At 44.5% G+C, this 20,976-nt stretch overlaps 1 protein-coding gene across 3 annotated transcripts in view; it reads right to left on the bottom strand.

Annotated features, from left to right (window-relative positions):
* Positions 1–20,976, bottom strand: part of RALY (RALY heterogeneous nuclear ribonucleoprotein) — a 217,337-nt gene that overhangs the window by 35,928 nt on the left and 160,433 nt on the right. The window lies entirely within an intron of this gene.

Raw genomic sequence — 20,976 nt, forward strand, 5'->3', positions numbered from 1 at the left:
GCAAGATATAGGGAGGGTCAGGAAGGCACCGGCATCCTAAAGGAAAAGAGCCTGGTGGCGCCAGGCAATGGTGGTCACATGGGATTAGAGCAAAATGATCCGTCAAAAATATGCAGAGAACAAAGTGAACTGGTGACAACCAAAGCCCGTTTGTCAGGTGTTATTCATGCAGAAACTAAATCCTCACAAAGCCTGAGGAACAGTGGTCTTGTGGCACCTGAGACCTCAATCAGGCCTAATTTTAGGTTTATAGTATCCGGCTCTGAATTGTGGATGTTTTTTCCTTATTTAGGAAAGAGGTCCAATCAGTAGAGAGAACTATTCCATTTCTTGGTGTCTTTACTACAGAATAACAAGAAATAGGTCACAACCACACCATGCATTTAAAGCACATTGTTTCCCCCAAAGATTCCTGGAAACTGGAGTTTGTTAAGAGTACTGGGACACGAGAGGGAGTAAACTAGAGGTCCCAGGATTCTTTGGGGGCAGCCATATGCTTTAAATATATTCAACTCAACTGGCACTCTAACAGAACCCAGTTGAAGGGCTCTTGCTAGTGCAAGGAGGGTTTACCCCCTCTCTTTGCCCCATGTGGTCACATGCCTCCCCCAGATCTTGTCAGGAGAACCCTGAGAAGAGTGCACAGGAGAGGAGGGGGTGGGTCATTCCATCAAGCAAGCAGAAATTCTTGTGCTGGTGGAACAAGCAGAAAAATTGAATCCCTCTCGCAGTGTGGATGCGACCACAGTTACAGATTAGGGTTGCTGCATTACAACTTGGGGATCCTCTCTTTTGTTTTCAGGTCCACCAATGAAATGGGAGACAAAACAGTAATTGTTTCTCCTTCTCATTTGACTCCCCCCACTTTTATCCTTTTTTCCTTTCTCACCTGCTGAATAGCATCCTTGGAGTTATCAGGGCAAAAGAAGTCAAGAAAGGAGGGTAAATACAAGAATCTGAGGGAATTCATGACAGGTGATGCTACACAGTGCTTCGTATTTCCCACTATGGGAAAACGAAAGATCAAATCTCAACCCACTCCTCCCGTCAACACTAGCGCACTATGTTTTACTGCCCGGGGTGATAGACAAGATGGCAGCTCATCCCTTCCCCACTCTGATAATAAATTCCATGTACAGAATCCATCCTGACTGGCACTTAAATTTTTACTTCATCACTGGTTGCCTCCGCTGTACCTCAGGGCAGGTATAGGACTATGTGGCCGCACAGTTCTGTCACCCCCGACTTTGCTGGCCCTTCCCACTCCTCAGCATTTGCTGCCTGAGGCAGTTGCCTCACTCTGCCTCATAGTATGACCAGCCTTGTCCCTTTCTAATGGGTCTCTAAGACGCCATCTGTATTACACATTAAAAGCAGCATTGTACTACCTGAATAGTCATGGCTTCCCTCAAAGAATCCTGGGAGCTGTAGTTTGTCAAGGCAGCTGAGAGTGGTTAGGGGACCCCTATTCACCTCATGCAGCTACTGTTCCCAGAATTCCCTGGGAAAAGGAATTGACAGTTAACCACAGATGGGGACTTAGTGGGAATTCCTTGCTTAGGTGGATGTACATAGAATTACTACTTCAGAAGGAATGCTACTAATAAATACTACTAAATAATAATACTCTTATGATAGAAAAGAGACAGTGGGATAGCTGTTTGGGTAAGATGGTGGATATTCTTGGGTGTCTGCCCAGACTGAACAGGAACACATCACAAAAAGAGAAGGATCTCTGAAATCTTATCTGAACCATCCCAGTTATAAGCAAAAGAATGGGCTATACTATGAGGCTTGCTTCATGCTTTCTTCACACACAAACATTTAAGAAGCTTTTACTACACTCTGACACCTCCCCTGCTGTGAGAGAGCCCCTCCTTGGAAGACTGATATTGGGACATGCCAACTGTATTCAAAGAGAATTTAAAAAACCCTTTCTCTCAAATGTCTCTTCTCCTTGAATCGTAACCCTCTCTGCTGAAAGTTGCCTCCCAGGCATGTGAGGAAGGGGGTGTTGAACAGCCTTCTGACACTCCTCTCCCCACCAATTTCCACCGGGGGCCCTTCCTGATCCTGTGGGCCAAGGGGCAAGGCCTGTGTGACTTTCCACCACCTCCCACGGTGATGAACAGCACACCCTGAATACGCTTCTCTTTACACCACTTTGGTCTTCCTTCCCGAGCCGTTTGCAAGATTGGCTCGAGTAGCTGCGAGAGGCTATTCTCTGGCAGAGACTCTTCCGCCTGCCAGTTCGATTGCACTGGGCTGCGACGAGGAGGTCTGAGCCCCGTTTTCAATATGCAGAGCAGCGCTGGCCTTGGAATACCATGGGGCATGTCAAATTCACCTTTCCCACTCCTCTCATGCCTTCTGCATTATTCATGCCCCCCAGATCAATCTGAATAGATCTGAGCAACGCATATGCAATCCAGACAGAGCACGGAGCCAGACTTTATAGCTTTAGCTTTCCATTTTTCACTCCCACAATGCAATGTCAACACGGTCTGTGTCAGTGGGCTCAGCTCCCAGTAGGTAGTTCTTAAAAAAAATATCAAACATCAAATCTGAGCTGTGAGACAAGACAAAGCTATTCATCTCTCCTAGATACACCAGCTTTCTAGTTATCCTGGGCTGAAAACTTTCATAGACTGTGTATGCATCATGCACTTAAAGCACACCCCTCTGAAATAATTCCGGGAACTGTAGTTTGCTAAGGACCCTGGGAATTGTAGCTCTACGAAGAGTTAAAAAACCCCCACAGAATTATTGGGGTGTGTGTGCTTTAAATGTATGGTATATATGCAGTCTTAGGTACAGTGAGGCAGGCTTGGCACATGGGGCAAGGAAGTGTACAATTGTGCATGAATATGTGCAAGGGGCACAAGCAACAGCAGTACGGTACTAGTAGTCCCCCACCAATGTTGTTTTAAGGGGATATGCAACGAGGCTGGGATATCTGACGTGCCTTTAATATTTCATTAGCTGCTTTCCAAAGGAAATGTTGCTTTTGCTTGTTCTGAAATAAGGCTGCAATCCTCTATACACACAGGACCTCCTGAAACAAGAGGGGGCTTACTTCCAAGTAAATATATACAGAATAGCACGGCACAACAATTTTTTGAAGAAGAAAAACACACCAAAGTTATTTTTGGAGCACTTGAGATGATTGCAATAGCATTCCATGCAGCAGATTAACCATTAAGAACCTAAGTAGAGCCCTGCTGGATGAGGCCAATGGCCCACTGAGCCCAGCATCTTGTTCTCACAGTGGCCAAGTGGATGGCTATGGAAAGGCTGCGGGCAGGGCTTGAGTGTAACAGTACTTCCCCCCGTGCTGTTAATTAGAACAACTACTATTTAGTGCTCACTGGAAGGACAGATCCTGAAGCTGAGGCTCCAATACTTTGGCCACCTCATGAGAAGAGAAGACTCCCTGGAAAAGACCCTGATGTTGGGAAAGATGGAGGGCACAAAGAGAAGGGGACGACAGAGGACGAGATGGTTGGACAGTGTTCTCGAAGCTACCAGCATGAGTTCGACCAAACTGCGGGAGGCAGTGGAAGACAGGAGTGCCTGGCGCACTCTGGTCCATGGGGTCACGAAGAGTCGGACATGACTAAACAACTAAACAACTATTTAACTTTAAGAATGGAGGTCTGAATTTGCTTCCCCCCTTCCCCCCCTCTTTTCCTTTTGTGTCATGTCTTTTAGATGGTGAGTCGGTAGGCAGGGACTGTCTTGCTTTATGAATGTCAGTGGTTCTGGGAGCCTTTTTGGCTGAAGAGCTGGGTAAACAAACAAACAAATATTGATCTAAAAGCCTCCCTAGAGACCAGTGGCCATAATTTCCCTAGGCATTTTGCTCTTTGCTCTTGCAGGGTCAACATTTGTACTTGGTTTCCTTTTTTAAAACAGAGAAAGTTTGTTCAACTTTATCTCAAACTCTTGCTTAGCCAAAAGAATGAATCATTGACTCTGACAAAGGGACAAGAGGTGGGGCAGCTTGCAAGCATTTTTGGAGGACATAGATGATCTGGAATAATAGAATCAGAAGATGGAATTGGAAGGGACCACAAGAGTTATCTAGTCTAACCCCCTGCAATGAAGGAATCTTAGATCCATTCCAACAACCAAAGCTTGAATCCTGACAAGATGGAGGCACTGTTAGTGTGTAGCTCCCATGTCTGGCCAGTTGCCTACTCTGGATGGAGTTGTAGCCCCCCGAAGGAGCAGGTTTCGCGGTTTGGGGGTGCTTCTCGGAGTGGGATCTTGTCGGCGTACGACACCTGTGCTCAGAGATCTGCACGGGTTGCTGACGGGTTACTCTTGGTATACAAAGCCTTAATGACCTGGGACCATTTTACCTTCATGATCACCTAACCCCAACACGTGCCCACTCAACCGCTTTGATCGGCAGAACTGGCACTACTGCAGAGGCCACATAACACCCACCCCGCATTTGTAAGGACTCAATTATTTGGTGGGGCAGCAGCTGTCCTTTGGAACTTCCTGCCTATTGATACCAAGCAGGCACCTTCACTGTATTCTTTTTGGTGCCTGCTAAAAATATTCTTGTTTAGGTAAGCCTATCCAGATGCTTAGAATTGCTGGTGTGAATTTTAATCTGTTTTAGTATTTTAACTTTTTGTATGTTTTAAAGTATTGTGTTTTTTTCTTGATTTTAATTTTTTTAATCTTTTTTGTAAACTGCTTTGATTTTTTTTACAATCAAGCGGTGTATAAATGTTTACTAAATAAATAAATAAATAAATGAGCAAGCGAACTATCCGCACACCCTCTGCCCTTTTCTATTTTGAGCAGCTCCGGCATTGATTCCTTTCACAGCAGGCCTTCACCAGGTGCCATGTTTTGGCTTCCCGTCTGCATCTGAAAAGTGAGCTTATCACTGAATTTCAGCATCTGATATGTTTTCATTCTCTCTCATCATCCCTATTCTCATGACAAGCTGAAAGAGAAGAAAGGGAATGGAGTGAGTTATTTCTCACTCGGGGAGCTCGAGTTTTCATCAAGCTTTGACCTGATTGATTGCAAAAACCTTCCGGTCACTTGTTAAAAGCCCCAGTGAATGTGTGTTGCTTTCCATTCCACTCCCACCCCCAAATGAATTATAGTTTGTCCTGGCAAAAGCATTAGCTTGCTTCTCTGAAAAAGTGGCGAAGCAGTACTTCCAACTGCATAATGACAGCTGAAATCTAATATTGCACAATTAGGGAAGAGATTTGACTCACCCAGGGAGAGGTTCATTGTCGAGTCGAAAACCATTGCGAGGCCACACCCTAAAAGACTTACATATAGCCTTGATCCAGCCAAAATGATGTGTTAATAATCACAATAATAATTAGTAATTTGGCTTATTAGCTGCTTACTACAAAAGAGTCGTTAAGTGACATATGGAAAATTAAGGACACTTCTAAAGGTAAAGAGACCCCTGACCATTAGGTCCAGTTGTGACCGACTCTGGGGTTGCACCGCTCATCTTGCTTTATTGGCTGAGGGAGCCAGCGTACAGCTTCCGGGTCATGTGGCCAGCATGACTAAGCCGCTTCTGGCAAACCAGAGCAGTGTACGGAAATGCCGTTTACCTTCCCGCTGGAGCAGTACCTATTTATCTACTTGCACTTTGATGTGCTTCCGAACTGCTAGGTTGGCAGGAGCAGGGACCGAGCAACGGGAGCTCACCCCGTTGTGGGGATTCGAACCACTGACCTTCTGATCTGCTAGTTCTAGGCTCTGTGGTTTAACCCACAATGCCATCTGCGTCCCTTAAGGACACTTCTAGGCTGTTGCTATTTTGGGGAAGGATTCAATTATGTACCTACAAATTCAAGTTGTGCAGTTATAGCTGATTTGCAGCTCTTGTGAAACCAACCTGCTTCCCCCAAAGACTGGACTTTTTGCAATAAGGAAAGTGATGTGAAAAGGCACAGGAAAATGTGGGATAACACTTGCACCATCTAACCTCCCTGTAAACAGCACAAATGCTCAATAAATAGATAATGTTGTTTAAACAACTCCAGATGGATGCTCAATAAATAGGTCATCTGATAGCGCTCCAAGAGCAAAAGGCGTAGCATAAAATCAAAAACAGTACATGACAATAAAGCCATTACAATGACCATAAACAGAAAAAACTATCCCAGAATAGAACTGCCTCTACTAGTGCTTTTTGTGGGATGTTATCACTATTCACAGAAATCCTTCTCCTTATCACCACTGGCTCTACACCAAGCAGCTATTTAGTTGCCATCATGTAGCTTGAGAGATGCCCGTTTAATGTTCTTGCTGGTGTGAATTATAATTCACTGTGGTTGGAAAGGAGAGCAACAAATTCAAGTTTTAACAAGCGACTGGAAATAAATATAAAGCTTCCACTGGGGGATGGGAGGGGGGAGGTGGCATCATGAGTCAGGACCTCTGTGGGCTTTAAAAAGGTAACTGAAGGGTTAAAGAAAAATCATCCTGAGCATGCGCTAAGAGTGTGTTAAGATCTCTGGGTGGCCTCCCCTAGATGTCCCATTGACAGCAGAGCTTTATTATGTGGCAATGTGAGAACAGGGCTTTCTGTTTGGTAGCATCCCAGTTATGGAATGCCCTTCCCTCTGAAGTACGGCTTCTTTCATTTTGGTGCCAGCTCAAAACACACTTTATTTACTCAAGCATACAGTGGTACCTCGGGTTACATACGCTTCAGGTTACAGACTCCGCTAACCCGGAAATATTACCTCAGGTTAAGAACTTTGCTTCAGGATAAGAACAGAAATCGTGTGGTGGTGGCACAGCGACAGCAGGAGGCCCCATTAGCTAAAGTGGTGCTTCAGGGTAAGAACAGTTTCAGGTTAAGTACGGAGCTCCGGAACAAATTAAGTACTTAACCCGAGGTACCACTGTATATTGTGTTGTTGGTGGTGATAGTCTAAGGTTATTCATACTCCGTAGTTTTATAGATTGGGAGTTATTTGCTGTGTGTCTACTTCCACAGATGGTGGTGTGGAAGTGAGGCACCTATTATTTATGCAGATTGTTTTGGTGTGCTTGAACCCTGGCCCTGGGATCAATTTCAGTTAGCTCAGCATCTGGGGTCTCGAGTTCAGTTCCTGCCATCTTCAGGTAGGGTTGGGAATAATTCCCTGTCTGAAACCTTGGAGAGTCTGTGATAGTCAGGTTTGACAATATTGAGCTAGATGATGTAGTTGGCTGCTTAGGGCAATCACTCAGACCACCCAAGTGGAGAAAAAGAGACATTAACTTGTAACAAATCTTGGTTGCAATCACAAAAATATTGCAATTTCAGTAAGTCAGAACCAGGGCTTATGATTCATATAGGAATTATGACCAGCTAATTTCAAAGTATGTGCCAACCAATTAGAATCTTGGGCAACATCACTAAGTGATGTTAAATCAGCTGCTTCTGTGTGCATTGCCTAGAATCCAGTGTCTTGTGCAGGTGATTGCAGGTTTCTGCTTGGCCAGTAGGTGCCGCTGTTAATTTGGGAACAAGCCTCTCCCTGGCTCAGCTGTTTAGGACTCTGATTTATTCTTCAAAGCTCTCCAAGCCCTGGAAATTACTGTAGCTGAGACTGGATCCTGGTGCCTTCCAGATGTTGTGGACTGCAGCTCCCATCAGCCCCAGCCAGTGTGGCCAAAGGTGATGGGAGCTGTAGTCCAAAGCATCTGGAGGGCACCAGGTTGGGCTGAGATAGGAAAACAAACTGAGAGTGTCCACTGCTCCTCCTACCCTTTCCCTCCACACTTGCTCTCACCTTCATCCACTCAGGTGTGCTGTGTAACAAGAGAGTGCACAGTATGGATGACATGGGGAGTCATTTTGGACTCACAGCCGTCCATGGAGGCACAGGTTAATTCTGTGTCCAGGGCAGCTGTCTACCAGCTCCACCTGGTACGCAGGCTAAGACCCTACCTGCCCACGGACTGTCTTGCCAGACTGGTGCATGCTCTACTTATCTCCCGCTTGGACTACTGCAATGCGCTTTACGTGGGGCTACCTTTGAAGGTGACCCAGAAACTGCAATTAATCCAGAATGCGGCAGCTAGACTGGTGACTGGGAGTGGCCGCCGGGACCACATAACACCGGTTCTGAGAGATCTGCATTGGCTTCCAGTACGTTTCCGAGCACAATTCAAAGTGTTGGTGCTGACCTTTAAAGCCCTAAACGGCCTCAGCCCTGCATACCTGAAGGAGCATCTACACCCCCATCGTTCAGCCTGGACACTGAGGTCCAGTGCCGAGGGCCTTCTGGCGGTTCCCTCATTGCGAGAAGTAGGGTTACAGGGAACCAGGCAGAGGGCCTTCTCGGTAGTGGCACCCGCCCTGTGGAACGCCCTCCCAGCAGATGTCAAGGCAATAAACAACTATTTTACTTTTAAAAGACAACTGAAGGCAGCCCTCTTTAGGGAAGTTTTTAATGTCTAATGCTGTATTGTTTTTAATATTCAATTGGAAGCTGCCCAGAGTGGCTGGGGAAACCCAGCCAGATGGGCGGGGTATAAATAATAAATTGTTGTTGTTATTGTTATTGTTATTGTTATTGTTGTTGTTGTTATTATTATTATTATTATTATTATTATTATTATTATTATGGACCACATAGGGAATCTTATCCATGCCAACAGGAATTAGAATATTCAAGGTGTGACAGCTCCCTTTAATGGTGTGTTGCTTACTTCCGGAAAAGGTAAGATCGAGATATAAATGCAATAGACTTATTTTCACCAGCTGAATTGTAAACTGCCTTGTCCCTAGCATGCTACCTATAAAATACCACTAAACCTGAACTCTCTGAACAAATGATGAACAGCAGAAGAACCACTGTGATCACAGTTGAAATGGAACTCGCTTTTTCTGCCTAAAGAGTTCATGGTGTTACTGGGGTATCTATTTAGAAGGCATGGATTTTTTTTTAAAAAAATCAATTAATAGGTGCAATTAACTGATTAATGCATTGTTAACTAAAAATAGAGCTAGGATTAATCAGAGCTTGCCACCTGGGCTCTCTCACTACTTCAGCTGGGAACCTGCCAGCTCTGGGACTTACTGTTTCCCATTCTCTTCTCGTCTGCTTTGCCACCTGGCAGCAGCTGCTGGAGAGATCTCCCAGCTTTTAATGGTGGGGCAGACAGATTAGCCTACCAGCCTCAGCCCTGATGGAGCAAAAAAGCAGAGGAAGTTCTATTCTAAACATGCCAAACAGCCATGTTCAGAAGCAGTATGCCAATAGATGCCAGATGCTGAGGGATGAAGATGCTTCCTTCTCTCCTTATGAACTTACTAGAGTTAACTCTTTAAAACGGCTCATGAGAAAATTGAGGGTGGGGGCCTGAAGCCCATCTCCAGCTGAAGAGGGTCCCACAGGACACGTGGGGTTTTGATTCCCCCTCTCAGTTTTCCCAGAGGTAACTCTTTACAACACCCACCTAGCAAAGCAACAGAGATGTTTCTCTGCTAAGGGGCTGCTTTGAAGAGTTGCCTCTGGGGAAATGGGATGGTGACAATGTTCGGTAAGATAAACAAAATGAAAGTGTGTACGTGTGTGTACAATGGTACCTCTGGTTACAGATGCTTCAGGTTACATATGCTTCAGGTAACAGACTCCACTAACCCAGAAATATTACCTCGGGTTAAGAACTTTGCTTCTGGATGAGAACAGAAATCGTGCTCTGGCGGTGTGGCGGCAGCAGGAGGCCCCATTAGCTAAAGTGGTGCTTCAGGTTAAGAACAGTTTCAGGTTAAGTATGGACCTCCAGAACGAATTAAGTACTTAACCTGAGGTACCACTGTATTTCCATATATCCCTCCTTCCCTCACTTTGAGTTCTTCTTGCCCACATTTTGGCCAGCAGAGCACTTGATACAGGATAGCAACATCCGTCCAACTTGCAGGACTTGCCAAGTTAGTTCAGAAGACCTGAGATTAGCTGATATAGCAGAGGAGATCCTGAGCTGCATGCTTGAGTTTGCCAACAATGTGAACCAGATTCGTCTTGAGCCACCTGCTATGCATGTGAAATCTGCCACGTACATAAAAATCGCATTGCATTGCACTGCGCTGGTCCTTGGCCAACAATGTAAACTGGAGTCATCTTGAGCCACCTGCTGTGCGTGTGAAATCTGCCATGCACATAAAAGTTGCATTGCATTGGGTTGGCCAACAATGTGACCTGGAGCCGTCTTAAGCCACCTGCTATGTTTGTGAGATTTGGTTCACACAGAGATGTTGTATTGCATTGCACCACCATTTGCTGGAATAGGCACCTATCAGGTATGTATCTAACATAGAATCATAGAATTGTAGAGTTGGAAGGGTCCCCAGGGTCATCTAGTCCAACCCCCTGCAATGCAGGAATAACATGTGTCTGATTAGCATCCTTTTGACTAGACATTTCAGAGTAAAGGCCCTTCAGAAATGCCCTTTAAGTTCTTGTTAGGAGCCTTTTATGCTGGCTTGTTTTAACGCATTATCTGCTCAGATAATGCCTTCTTATCCTTACTGCTCCAGGCTATTCTCAAAGATTCAGATGTGGATTCCCAACTTTATCATTAAGCTTGACAGGAGCAGATAGGGAGAAAACAACAACAACCCTCCACTCCTCTTAATATTTTAACATATTAAAGTAAAAGTTCTGCTTCACACCTTATTCTATGGTTCCAAAGAACATAAATGCCAGAATCTCAAGTGCAGTCTTAAGAAAGCATCAATCTGGTATTAGTCTAAATGCTTCTCAAATGGACCCTGAGCAATTAAATTCACAAAAGGTCATATCTCTGATCAGCTGGTTTTGCCTGTAAATAATAGCATCACTGCCAGTGTGTCGAGCTAGTGTTTGGAAATGTGGGTAAACTTGCCACCAAGGCATTGGAAGTAATGCATAGCAAGAAGCAGACTAAGTGCCTGAAGAATTAAGGCAAAACTGGAATGGGGTGACAGATTTGGGTGGCAGCCACTGGAGCTCAAACAGGCATTCATGACGGGCTTAACTAAGCATGTGAGAAAGGGAGAGCATGTGTGAATATGCTAGCTCTCCCTCGCCCTTCTAACCACCCTTCTCATGTTCAAGAATGACTATGTGTGATGTGCAAGCCTCCCATAAGAACCTAAGAAGAGCCTGCTGGATCAGGCCAGTGGCCCATCTAGTTCAGCATCCTGTTCTTGCAGTGCTCAACTGTGTCAGGAGCTTGTCCTACTCTCGAGTAGGACCCTGGTGGAGACACATGCCCGACTGGCATGTTTTCTCCCTCCTGTTCGTTCGTTGGGGAGCTTCAAAAGCTTTCTTCAGCCCAAACATCACAGCGACCGATGCCAACAGATACCGGCACACGTAGGGATCCACAGAGTGCTCGCAGTTTGCGTGACAGACCTCAGCAATTCAGCATTTTGGCTAATCTACTTTATTTACATATAAACACACACACTGCAACATGGCTCCCTCTCTCTTTAGCATCAGACAGCAAAGAGAAAAAGAACAAAGGACAATAGTCCCACTTCATGGAACACAGTAACACAAACATCCTGTCTCTGTCACTTCCCACTCTGTGGAGTCAAAACATACACTGTCACGTGAAAGACTACAATCCCATGACTGCAACCACAGAGCAGGAATTCTAACAAACTTGGATGCCTATGGGGAGTCTGCAAGCAGGACCTGAGCACTCTCTCCATGGGGGATTCCCAGCAAATGGCATTCAGAGGCATCTGGAACCCTGATTTTCCAGGGTTCTAAAACATGCAGGGACCATCATCAAGTGCAGTTGCCCTTGAACGTGCAGAAGACACTGAGGATGGGAACATGGAGTCAGAGCTAGGAAGCTCATGCACAGTTCCTGCTCTCTGCATGCTTAGTTAAAGCCATTGCTTAGCTCAGATGTTGTTGTTTTTTTAAATAAAAGGATTAGGCAAAAGGATATGTTTATGAATGACTATTACTCATGATAAGCCACATGTAAGCCAGATGTTTTAGGCTATGCGGTCCATTCCACTGTTCAGTTCAGGAAGTCCCGTGTTAGACTTCATGCGAGAGAGGTAATTGTCCAGGTAACTGTCTTGCGGCTCTCAAAGTCCAGACATTTCTCCTAATGTTCAACCAAAATCTTCCTGCCTGTAACTTAAGCCCATTAGATATTGTCCTGCCATTTGGAGCAGCAGGGAAGAAGTCTTTGTTCCTGTGGCAGCTCTTCGTACCTTTGAAGAGAGCTATGGAATTACTGAGACAAGATCAACAGACTCTTGGTCTAGCCCACTGGCCCCTCAAACCACGCACTAATGCATGCTCACCATTCTCAGGCTGCTGAAACTTTCCCATCATCTGAAGCTAGAAGTTTTTTTTTTTACCAGACCAGATACATTGGGCTGGTAAAGTTGTATTCTGTGCCCCTGATCTGTTGTGCTTTCATCTAGGAAGTGTTTTTCTAAGCAGAGCAGTAAGATTTTGTCTTTGTGATCTTGCAGTATGATCCACTGGAGCCTCAGTTTATGCAGTTGCAAAACTACAAAAACCATGGTGCAGTGCAAAATGAGCAAGAATGTTCATGCAGAAAAGCATCTGAGGCCAGTAACTTGAAACAAGCAATTGGTAACACCAAACACATGTCAGAAATGCGACCGAGCTGAAATGTAAAAGGGCAGATGAAATGGGAAACGGATTTAACAATGGAATTCTTCCTGGAGTTTTCCATAGATCTCCATTTTGGAAACAGAAGTCTTGGCAAAAAAACCCCAAAAATCCCCAACCACAAACTATTATGTTTTATGGTTTCTTTCTTTTTTAAAATGGTGACTTTTATAGATTAGTCAATCAGTCATTAGGGGGGAAAAGTCCTCCCCTCTTGGAACATTTCACAATGTTTTTAAATGAAAAATAGGCTGTAATAATTTCACACTACTTAAGAGATCCCTTTCTTTTGACAAGTAAAAAAAAAATACATTAAGCCATCTTGTATTAATATTTCATGCTCTGCATAATTGCATTGTAGCAATGAGAGTATTACACACTGTATGCAGATTAACTCCAACATCGTATCAGCCACACTGACTTATTATTCCTTTCACAGTGAAACAAATGAAGTTCTTCTGAACATCTTGAAACTGTGTAACAGAACCCTTTTCTCTCTGGTAAGTTGTGTACAGTCAGAGAAGGTCTGCTGTGAGCAAGACAATTGGACACAAACCTCTCTCCATACCTCTAGTATGAAAGTTAATGTCTGTCATTGTCTGTACTTGCCATATTGGGTGCTATTCCATGGAAGATTCTCCTCCCCACATGCTAACAAATTTGGAGATTTATGAAATATCATAGCTCAGTGCAATGATGCTTCTCTGACACTTTTGCCAGAGTGAAACCTTTTTTTTGCCTAAGGTAAACATCCCTTTACACATTTTAAATACAATGCTCCCAGTATGTTTCTGAGCACATTTCAAAGTGTTGGTGCTGACCTTTAAAGCCCTAAATGGCCCAGTATACCTGAAGGAGCGTCTCCACCCCCATCGTTCAGCCCGGACACTGAGGTCCAGCACCGAGGGCTTTCTGGTGGTTCCCTCCCTGTGAGAAGTGAGGTTACAGGGAACCAGGCAGAGGGCCTTCTCGGTGCCCGCCCTGTGGAATGCTCTCCCATCAGACGTCAAGGAAATAAACAACTATCTTACTTTTCCCTCTTTAGGGAAGTTTTTAATGTTTGACATTTTATTGTGCTTTTAATATTTTGTTGGGAGCTGCCCAGAGTGGCTGGGGAAACCCTGCCAATGGGCGGGGTATGTATGTATGTATGTATGTATGTATGTATAAATAAATAAATAGATAATTTCATTTATTTAATGCATTTGGACACAGCATTTTATGTATATTAAACTCACAACTTTAACAGGTGGGGCAGAACCTGATTTACCCAAATGGATTTGCCTCCACTGGCTGCCCCTCACTATAGGATTCCAGATCCATGATTGTGATTTGAATGCTACTCCCTTGTAAAAGTTTATTGCTTCCTTCTTGCTTCATGGGCTCCCTTCCAAGTTTTACTGAGCTGGACCAGAAGGCAATACCTCTGTGCATATAATCTCCATTTTTCCCAAACTACAAAACAATAGATTCCTTTAGGAGCCACTTTGGGCATGGACATGTTTAAGGTAGGGAAATGTTAACATTTCCAGTGGTAATTAAGGAAATTTAAGTGTAATTAATTATGCTGAACGAGGGAGAAGTTTCTGTTGAGAACACCTGCACCATATTTAATCATTTGAATGAGTGTTTTTGTAGATTTCTTTAGTGCTGATATAAAAAAAACCTCACCACACAGCACTCCACCTGGAGAACTCAGAAACTTTAATGTCTTTTTAATTGCCCGCTTGTTAACATGTATGCCAACATGTTGTTTAACATTGATACAAGTGTTGTGAAATACGGTAGGTTCCGCAAATGCTGTTTCCACATAAGCAGTGTGGGGTTAGATCAAACTCTCAGAGTGATGCTGGGATAAACCTGGTATAAATCAGCAGCAGCCAGTTGGTTTATTCTGGATTTATACCAGCAGAATAAAAAGCAGATGCTCCTCTCTATGGGAGGAAAGTATTTGTGAGGATGAGACACATTTATCACAACAGGCTGGGAAGTGGGCTGACGTCCCATTCCTAATACTTGTTGGGCCAGCAAATATTTCCCTACAATGGGAACATACCATCTACGGTGCCAACACCTTGTCTCGAAGTAGAATGGGTTCTCCCCGAAAAGCTTGTATTTGCATGAGGAATGTGTAGTTATTATGTAGTTGCTGAGCATAAACCAGACAATAGCCCTCGCAGGAACATGCGAACATAGGAAGCTGCCTTATACTGAATCTGTTTATTAAGCATTCAACCTGATTTGTTTGCAGGGAGATTAGATGACATTGGCTGTTTAATGAGCATTCATCCTGGTTTGTTTGCAGGAAGGCTGGATAACGTTGCTGTCATAGCAATTGCTCTCCCACTTTCCATTCTGTTTCCCCATTAGTTTCCTTAGTCAGATCTTTTGGGGAAGCGGATCTGTGGTGCAAGCCCTCCAAACATGCAACCTGTATATGCCATTGAATCTCACCACAAAATAGCAATAGTCTAGAAGTGTCCTGAGTCATCCCAAGTGGTCTATCTAGCTCTGTATAGCAGTAGCTCTCTGGGGCTTCAGAAAGGAGCCTCTCACAGCCCTTTCTGGGGATTATAGGGACTGAAGCCTAGGTCTTCTGCATGGCAGGCAGAAGCCATACCACTGAGCTACAGTCCTGTTCTCCCTTTCAGTTTGTCCCTCAGCAAATGGTACTCAGTGACAGACTCAGTGGGGCATTTAGCTGGGTGGCCACCTTCACATTGCCAAAAAATGGACACAAATTGCACATGCTAATCTATCATCTATACATTTCTCAGTCTGTTGCCTAGGGACTAAGGGGAAGGAAAACTCTGATCCTAAACCTCTACTGCTTTGCATAAATACTCATTCATGAGAAAGGCCTTGGGAGTAAGCCCTGAGGAAAAAGCCGTATTCACTGCCTTACGGGCCATCTTTGGGAGAAGAAAAGGCTAAGGAGCAAACCATACACAAATCTGGAGTGGCGTCCCTAAGGCGGTTGGATGGTGCCTTGTACGTCTCCTTCTGGCAACTCCTGCAGCCAAACTGGTGACAAACGTATGGCTCTGTTTTCCTTTGGACCACATCAGTGAGACTGAGATAGGGGTCTTGTTGTCTGGGCAGCCCAGGATCTCCATACACACTGCCCAGACTTGTGCCCCAGAGAGGTCACTTTGATGCTGCGAATGCAGCAAAAAATAAAATAACATAAATCTGCAGCCACAGCAGGCAATGTGATTCCCCAGTGGTTTGACTTCACCCCTGGAGGAGCACTCCATTGTCTCTCGAGAAAGAGGGATGCCAACAATACCCTAGGGGTGTTGATGTGCAACTTCAGGAGTTCATGCCTTTTGTTCTGATGGTTCTTTATAATCAAACTGGACTTTATAATACGACACATTTCTGTGTAGGAAGACATACTTCAAATGGTCTTACAGTGCCCCACCTGCAGATGGCAAAGTGTATTATTTCACTTACTTTAAAATATAGTGAGCCAGCCCTGTTGCATGGGGGGGGGGGTCTTTCTGCTCATTCTGCTAATTGGGACCCTGCACCTCTGCCCCAAAGTCCGGTCCTAGTGGCACCTCTGGACAAAAAGCTATCACAGCTAAGGACAATTGATAATCCCTATAATCCACCTCAAATCTGTCTAGTCCTCTTTTAAATCTATCTGATCCTGTGGCCATCATTACATCTTGCAGCAGAAAACACCATGAAGTTATCATCCTCTGTGAAGAAGTACTTGCTTTGGTCTTTCCTGAATCTGTTGCCAATCAATTTCATGGGGCGAACGGAACTTGAGCTCTTGTATTATGAGAGAGGAAGAAAAGTCTCTCTCTATTCACTTTCCCCACATCATCCAAAGTGTCAAAAAACCTCTATAATGTCCCTTCTCTTTCCCCCTCCCCCAGGAAAAGACTCCTGGCTTTCCTCAAAGAAAAAAGGCCCAACTGCTTGATCATTTTGGGTGCCCTTTTCTGCATCTCTCCCGGCTCTAGCATATCCTGTCTATCCAGCATATCAGCTGATTGACAGGTCTCGTGAAGCCCAAACACTCCCCAGGAACAATCCAGAGTGGTTGCAGAGGGCTGTGCAAGGGGCTCTACACAACCCAAAAATTAGCTGATTATCAGGTCTTGCAAAGCCTGCTGCAAAATATTCCAGAAGAACCACCAATCGTCTGATCATTGGGTCTTCTTATCCCTTTTGGTATGCTATGCCCTTTCAGCTGAGCCATACCTCATATCATAGGGATGTGGCTTGGAAGAATGCTCATCATCATACAACTTACCCGCAAACATGAATGTATTGTTGTTGTTGTTATTTCTAATTTCCCATGAGTCATCCCAAAGTGATTTGGAATATCTAATCTAACCTCTGTATAAGTGGTGTAATGGTTCTAGGGGTTGCTCGTGCGTAAGCCGGTGCAAACACCTGTCTGAGCGAACCTTTTCTGTCCGGACAGCCACTCACCCGTGGCTGTCTCAATCGCTGGCAGAATCCGTCAGTGGGCGTTTCTTAAACTTCTTCCAGCAAAGAAGCTCTTTGACGCCTAGTCTCCGCCTACTCTCTCTGTGCGGAAGCCTTCTGCGCAAGGAGGGCGTAGGCAGCGGAGGACCTCTACTCTCCCCGCTGGTCCCCGGCAAGGAGTCATGGCACCGCCTCGCCGCTTCCCCCATCTGCCCCCCTTCTCCACTGGTGCTACGCTGATTCTCTTCCCCAGAAGATGGGCTGCTTCTCCCAATCCCGGGACGCTCTCCGGAATCCCTCTGGATTTTGCTCTCTCCCTCCGGCACTGATGGCAGTTCCCTGACAAGTGGTTTTCAAGGATATCACCATAGTCCAATTGAGATGCATATAGGAGGACCATGGCCAAGTCTGCCTGTAACAGGAAGAGGTACAACCTTTTGTAGCCTTTCCTAATCTGTGCTGTACAGCCTACCTGTATCCCTATAATACTTTATTTAAAAACCAGCCAACCTCCCAAGCATCCTTCAGCCAAGAGATAAAGAGATGATAAAAGATTGAGGGTGTACATTAATTAAGGAGCACTTTTCACCTTTCCTTAAAGTTGGAAACCATAGCACATGAAGCTATGAAAAAACAGGTGGGAAAAGACTGCAGCTTAGTGGTAGAGCATCTACTTTGTGTGCAAAAGGTCCCAGATTCAATCCCTAGCATCTTCACATAAGGCTGGGAAACAGAACCTCTCTAAAATCCCGGAAAGCTGCTACCAGTCAATGTAAGCAAAAGGAAAGCAAAAACATGAGATTCATTAAGCTTTTGCATCTTTGTTAAGGTCAATGAGCTCTAAGATCACTTTCGTCTTGTGCAGGATGGAGAGCAGTGCCATCAGTTGCCTTATTTTCCCCACCCAGAAGGAAATTGTGATCACTCCAACCACACACAGTTTTCAGCTGTTCGGTCTTTAACACAGACCCTCTCCATCAGGGATTGGGACCCTGTGACTCTCAAGATGTTGCTGGACTACCAACTCCCATCAACCCCAGCCAGCATGGCCAAAGGTCAGGGATGATGTGAGTCACCATAATCCAAGAACATCTGGAAGGCCACAGGTTTCCCTACCCCTGCTCTGAAGCTAGTACAGAGGTAGTTGACCTCTGGACAGCACCACTTCAGATAGTTGTGGGGGTGGAGACTCCCATTTCAAAAGTTCCCTCCACTTACACTCCACTTAAACACACACACCTAGGAAAAGGTCTTGGTTTACTTCTTCTTTCTGATGTGCTAGTTGTTCACATTCAATTAATTTTTTAACATTAATATGTTTTTAAATTAAAAAAATCACCCCTTCTGACTGCACTGTGAAGTGGCACAATCAGAACTTCACCAGCTCTAGCTACCACCTCATTCTGCACAACTTCCTTAAAAAATTGGGGGGATCACTGCTGTTGCTTGATAACATGTTGGAATCTTTTACAGTTATTGATGTTCTCCTCACTGATGGCCTAAGGCCAGCACTGGCTTCCTTGATAAGCTATTTTTCCTTCCTGGCATTAAGTGTTTTGCTTCACCGATTAGCTATTTAATTGAGAGCCAGGTGTCTTAAAGCTCCCAGAGGCCACAGTCTTAGTGATGAACTGTCAGAGAAGAAGACAAGAAACCTGACTTCTCTCTCTTTGCGGAAGCCTCTCATTATTTCAGTGCATAGACAACACACGGTGCAGCTGTTACTTCGTTCTTATCATGGTTGTTCACAAATGGGAAACATGATTTTTCATCCTGTACCTGAGCTCGACACGGCAATGAGTTTTAAACAATTCAGGTAATTAATTGACCAATAAGAATGTGCAAGGTCTAGAACACGGAGTCGCTACATTCATTCTTTCCGTAGATCCTGTTCCAAACGGACACTGTACTACTGAAAGGGAAAACTAGGGCTAGGCATTTCAAGGTGGCCCCTAGAATCTAGAATAGAAGAAGCATCAATTGACTTTGAAGAAGGCTATCCATGGAGACAAGCAAAAGTCATAAGGAGCTGAGTAATCCAGCAATTTCCAAGGAGCACATTGTGAACAGCAGGACACCCTGAAACATGACAAGTGCTAAATAAAGAAGCACACATGTTCAGAGTGCCTTTTCCTTATCATTGTATTGCCGTAATAAGTTCCTGAACACCTAAGATTACTGTGAAAGACATCCAGGTCAGTAGCAGCAGGTGACAGAGGGAGCAGGGCAGGAAACGGCATTCACCTAATGACAGACGAGTTGGTCGTGTTGCTGCTGCTTACCAAGATGTGGAGGGCTGAGGCAGTGGCAAGGTCAGTGTGGTGCAAACACATTGGTGGAGCCAATTTGGTGCTCATGACAGTGTGTTTGCACCACACTGGCCTTGCCACCCCTTCACTCCTTCCCCTATACCTCCTCATGAGCAGGAGCAATGTGATCAGTCAGAGGTCATGTGAGTGCCCCTCCCCCCACTGTCTGATACTGCAGACCAGGGCACCTTGCAGAATAAAACACGGAACATCCCTCCCTCCCTCCCTATAGCTCCAGGTATAGGGTGGTATATAAATTCAATAAATTCAATAACAATAACAATAAAAAATTAGAGGGATAGGATCAGCTCACTGCATTCACATGTGGACACCCAGCCAGTCAACTACAGAGCTGCAAAAGTATTTTTATATCTTTATATGCTGAATGCCTTTGGAGGAGTAGGAGGCTGTCATGACTCCTGTGTTCCACATGTTTAGTTGAAGGTCATGGTGTTTCAAACTATGATTTAAATCACATTCATTTAAATCCACTCACCCAAATATTGTCAGGTGTTCATGCTAATCTAATGTAATCTATCTATCACCTACCTACCTACCTACCTACCTACCTAATATATCTGGTGTCCATTGAGACTGGTGGGGTGGAAGACAGGTGCAGCTGGAATCAACAATAGGCAAAATTAACTAATTTTACTTTTGCGCCCATCCTTCCCGCTCCTCAATTTTCATATGTTGTCTGGGGCCAATGACCATGTTGGCTAGGGCACTTGGAAGTTGTAGTCCGAAAAATGTGGAGAGCAGCAACTTGGGAAAGGCTTCTTTAAAGAGAGACTCAAGGAGAATTGTAAAGAAATTCTCAAATAGCCATGGGGGTGGGGTGTCACAAAATATTTGTGTTAACAGCAACAGCAAAGTTTGCAGACTCTTCAATAACTTCTTAGTTCCCATCAGTTCTCTTCTGGAATGCTTGAAGTTTTGGTATCTCTCCCCCCCCCCCCAAGATGGACAGGCAGCCTTTTGGCTCCTGTGCGTTTCAATAACTTCAGTGAACTAGCATTGCTGAATTGTGTGAAATAGCCCTTTGCTCAGCTGGGAATTTGGTTCTGACTTCTGATACATGAGCTGCTTGGGGAGAAAATTGCTAGAAGACTAGAATGTTATTTAAAAATGAAAAAAAGAAAGATGTAAGCCTCACTCAACTAATCTTACGAAACTGGTGTTGCCTTCTGGGGAACAGACCTAGAAATCATTGTATCAATGTTTAAGATTAAGGGAGGGGTGATTTCCAGTATAGAGCTGTTATTTTTTCTGTGCTCCTTGTGAAAGTAGTCCAACTCCAGAGCTTGATCAGCCAAATCAGAATCTCCTCCCTAATGGCCCAATCTTCCATTTTGAAATTAAGATTCTGTCCATTTCATTTGATCTAGATCTGCATCTATTTCCTAGGTGTCCTGGGGCATTAGTTTTATTTTCTAATGTTCTACATTATAAAAAAGAAACAACCCCTTTTTAAAATCAGACAACATATTTAAAAGGAAAAAAGGGGAAATGGAGGAAATGTTCATCTGTTTGGCGTTTTGCTTTGTTTCCTGCCTTTATAGCTCAGCTTTCTT

Source organism: Podarcis pityusensis (assembly GCF_964106645.2).
Source record: "Podarcis pityusensis genome assembly, chromosome: 6".
In the NCBI taxonomy this organism is placed as follows: domain Eukaryota; kingdom Metazoa; phylum Chordata; class Lepidosauria; order Squamata; family Lacertidae; genus Podarcis; species Podarcis pityusensis.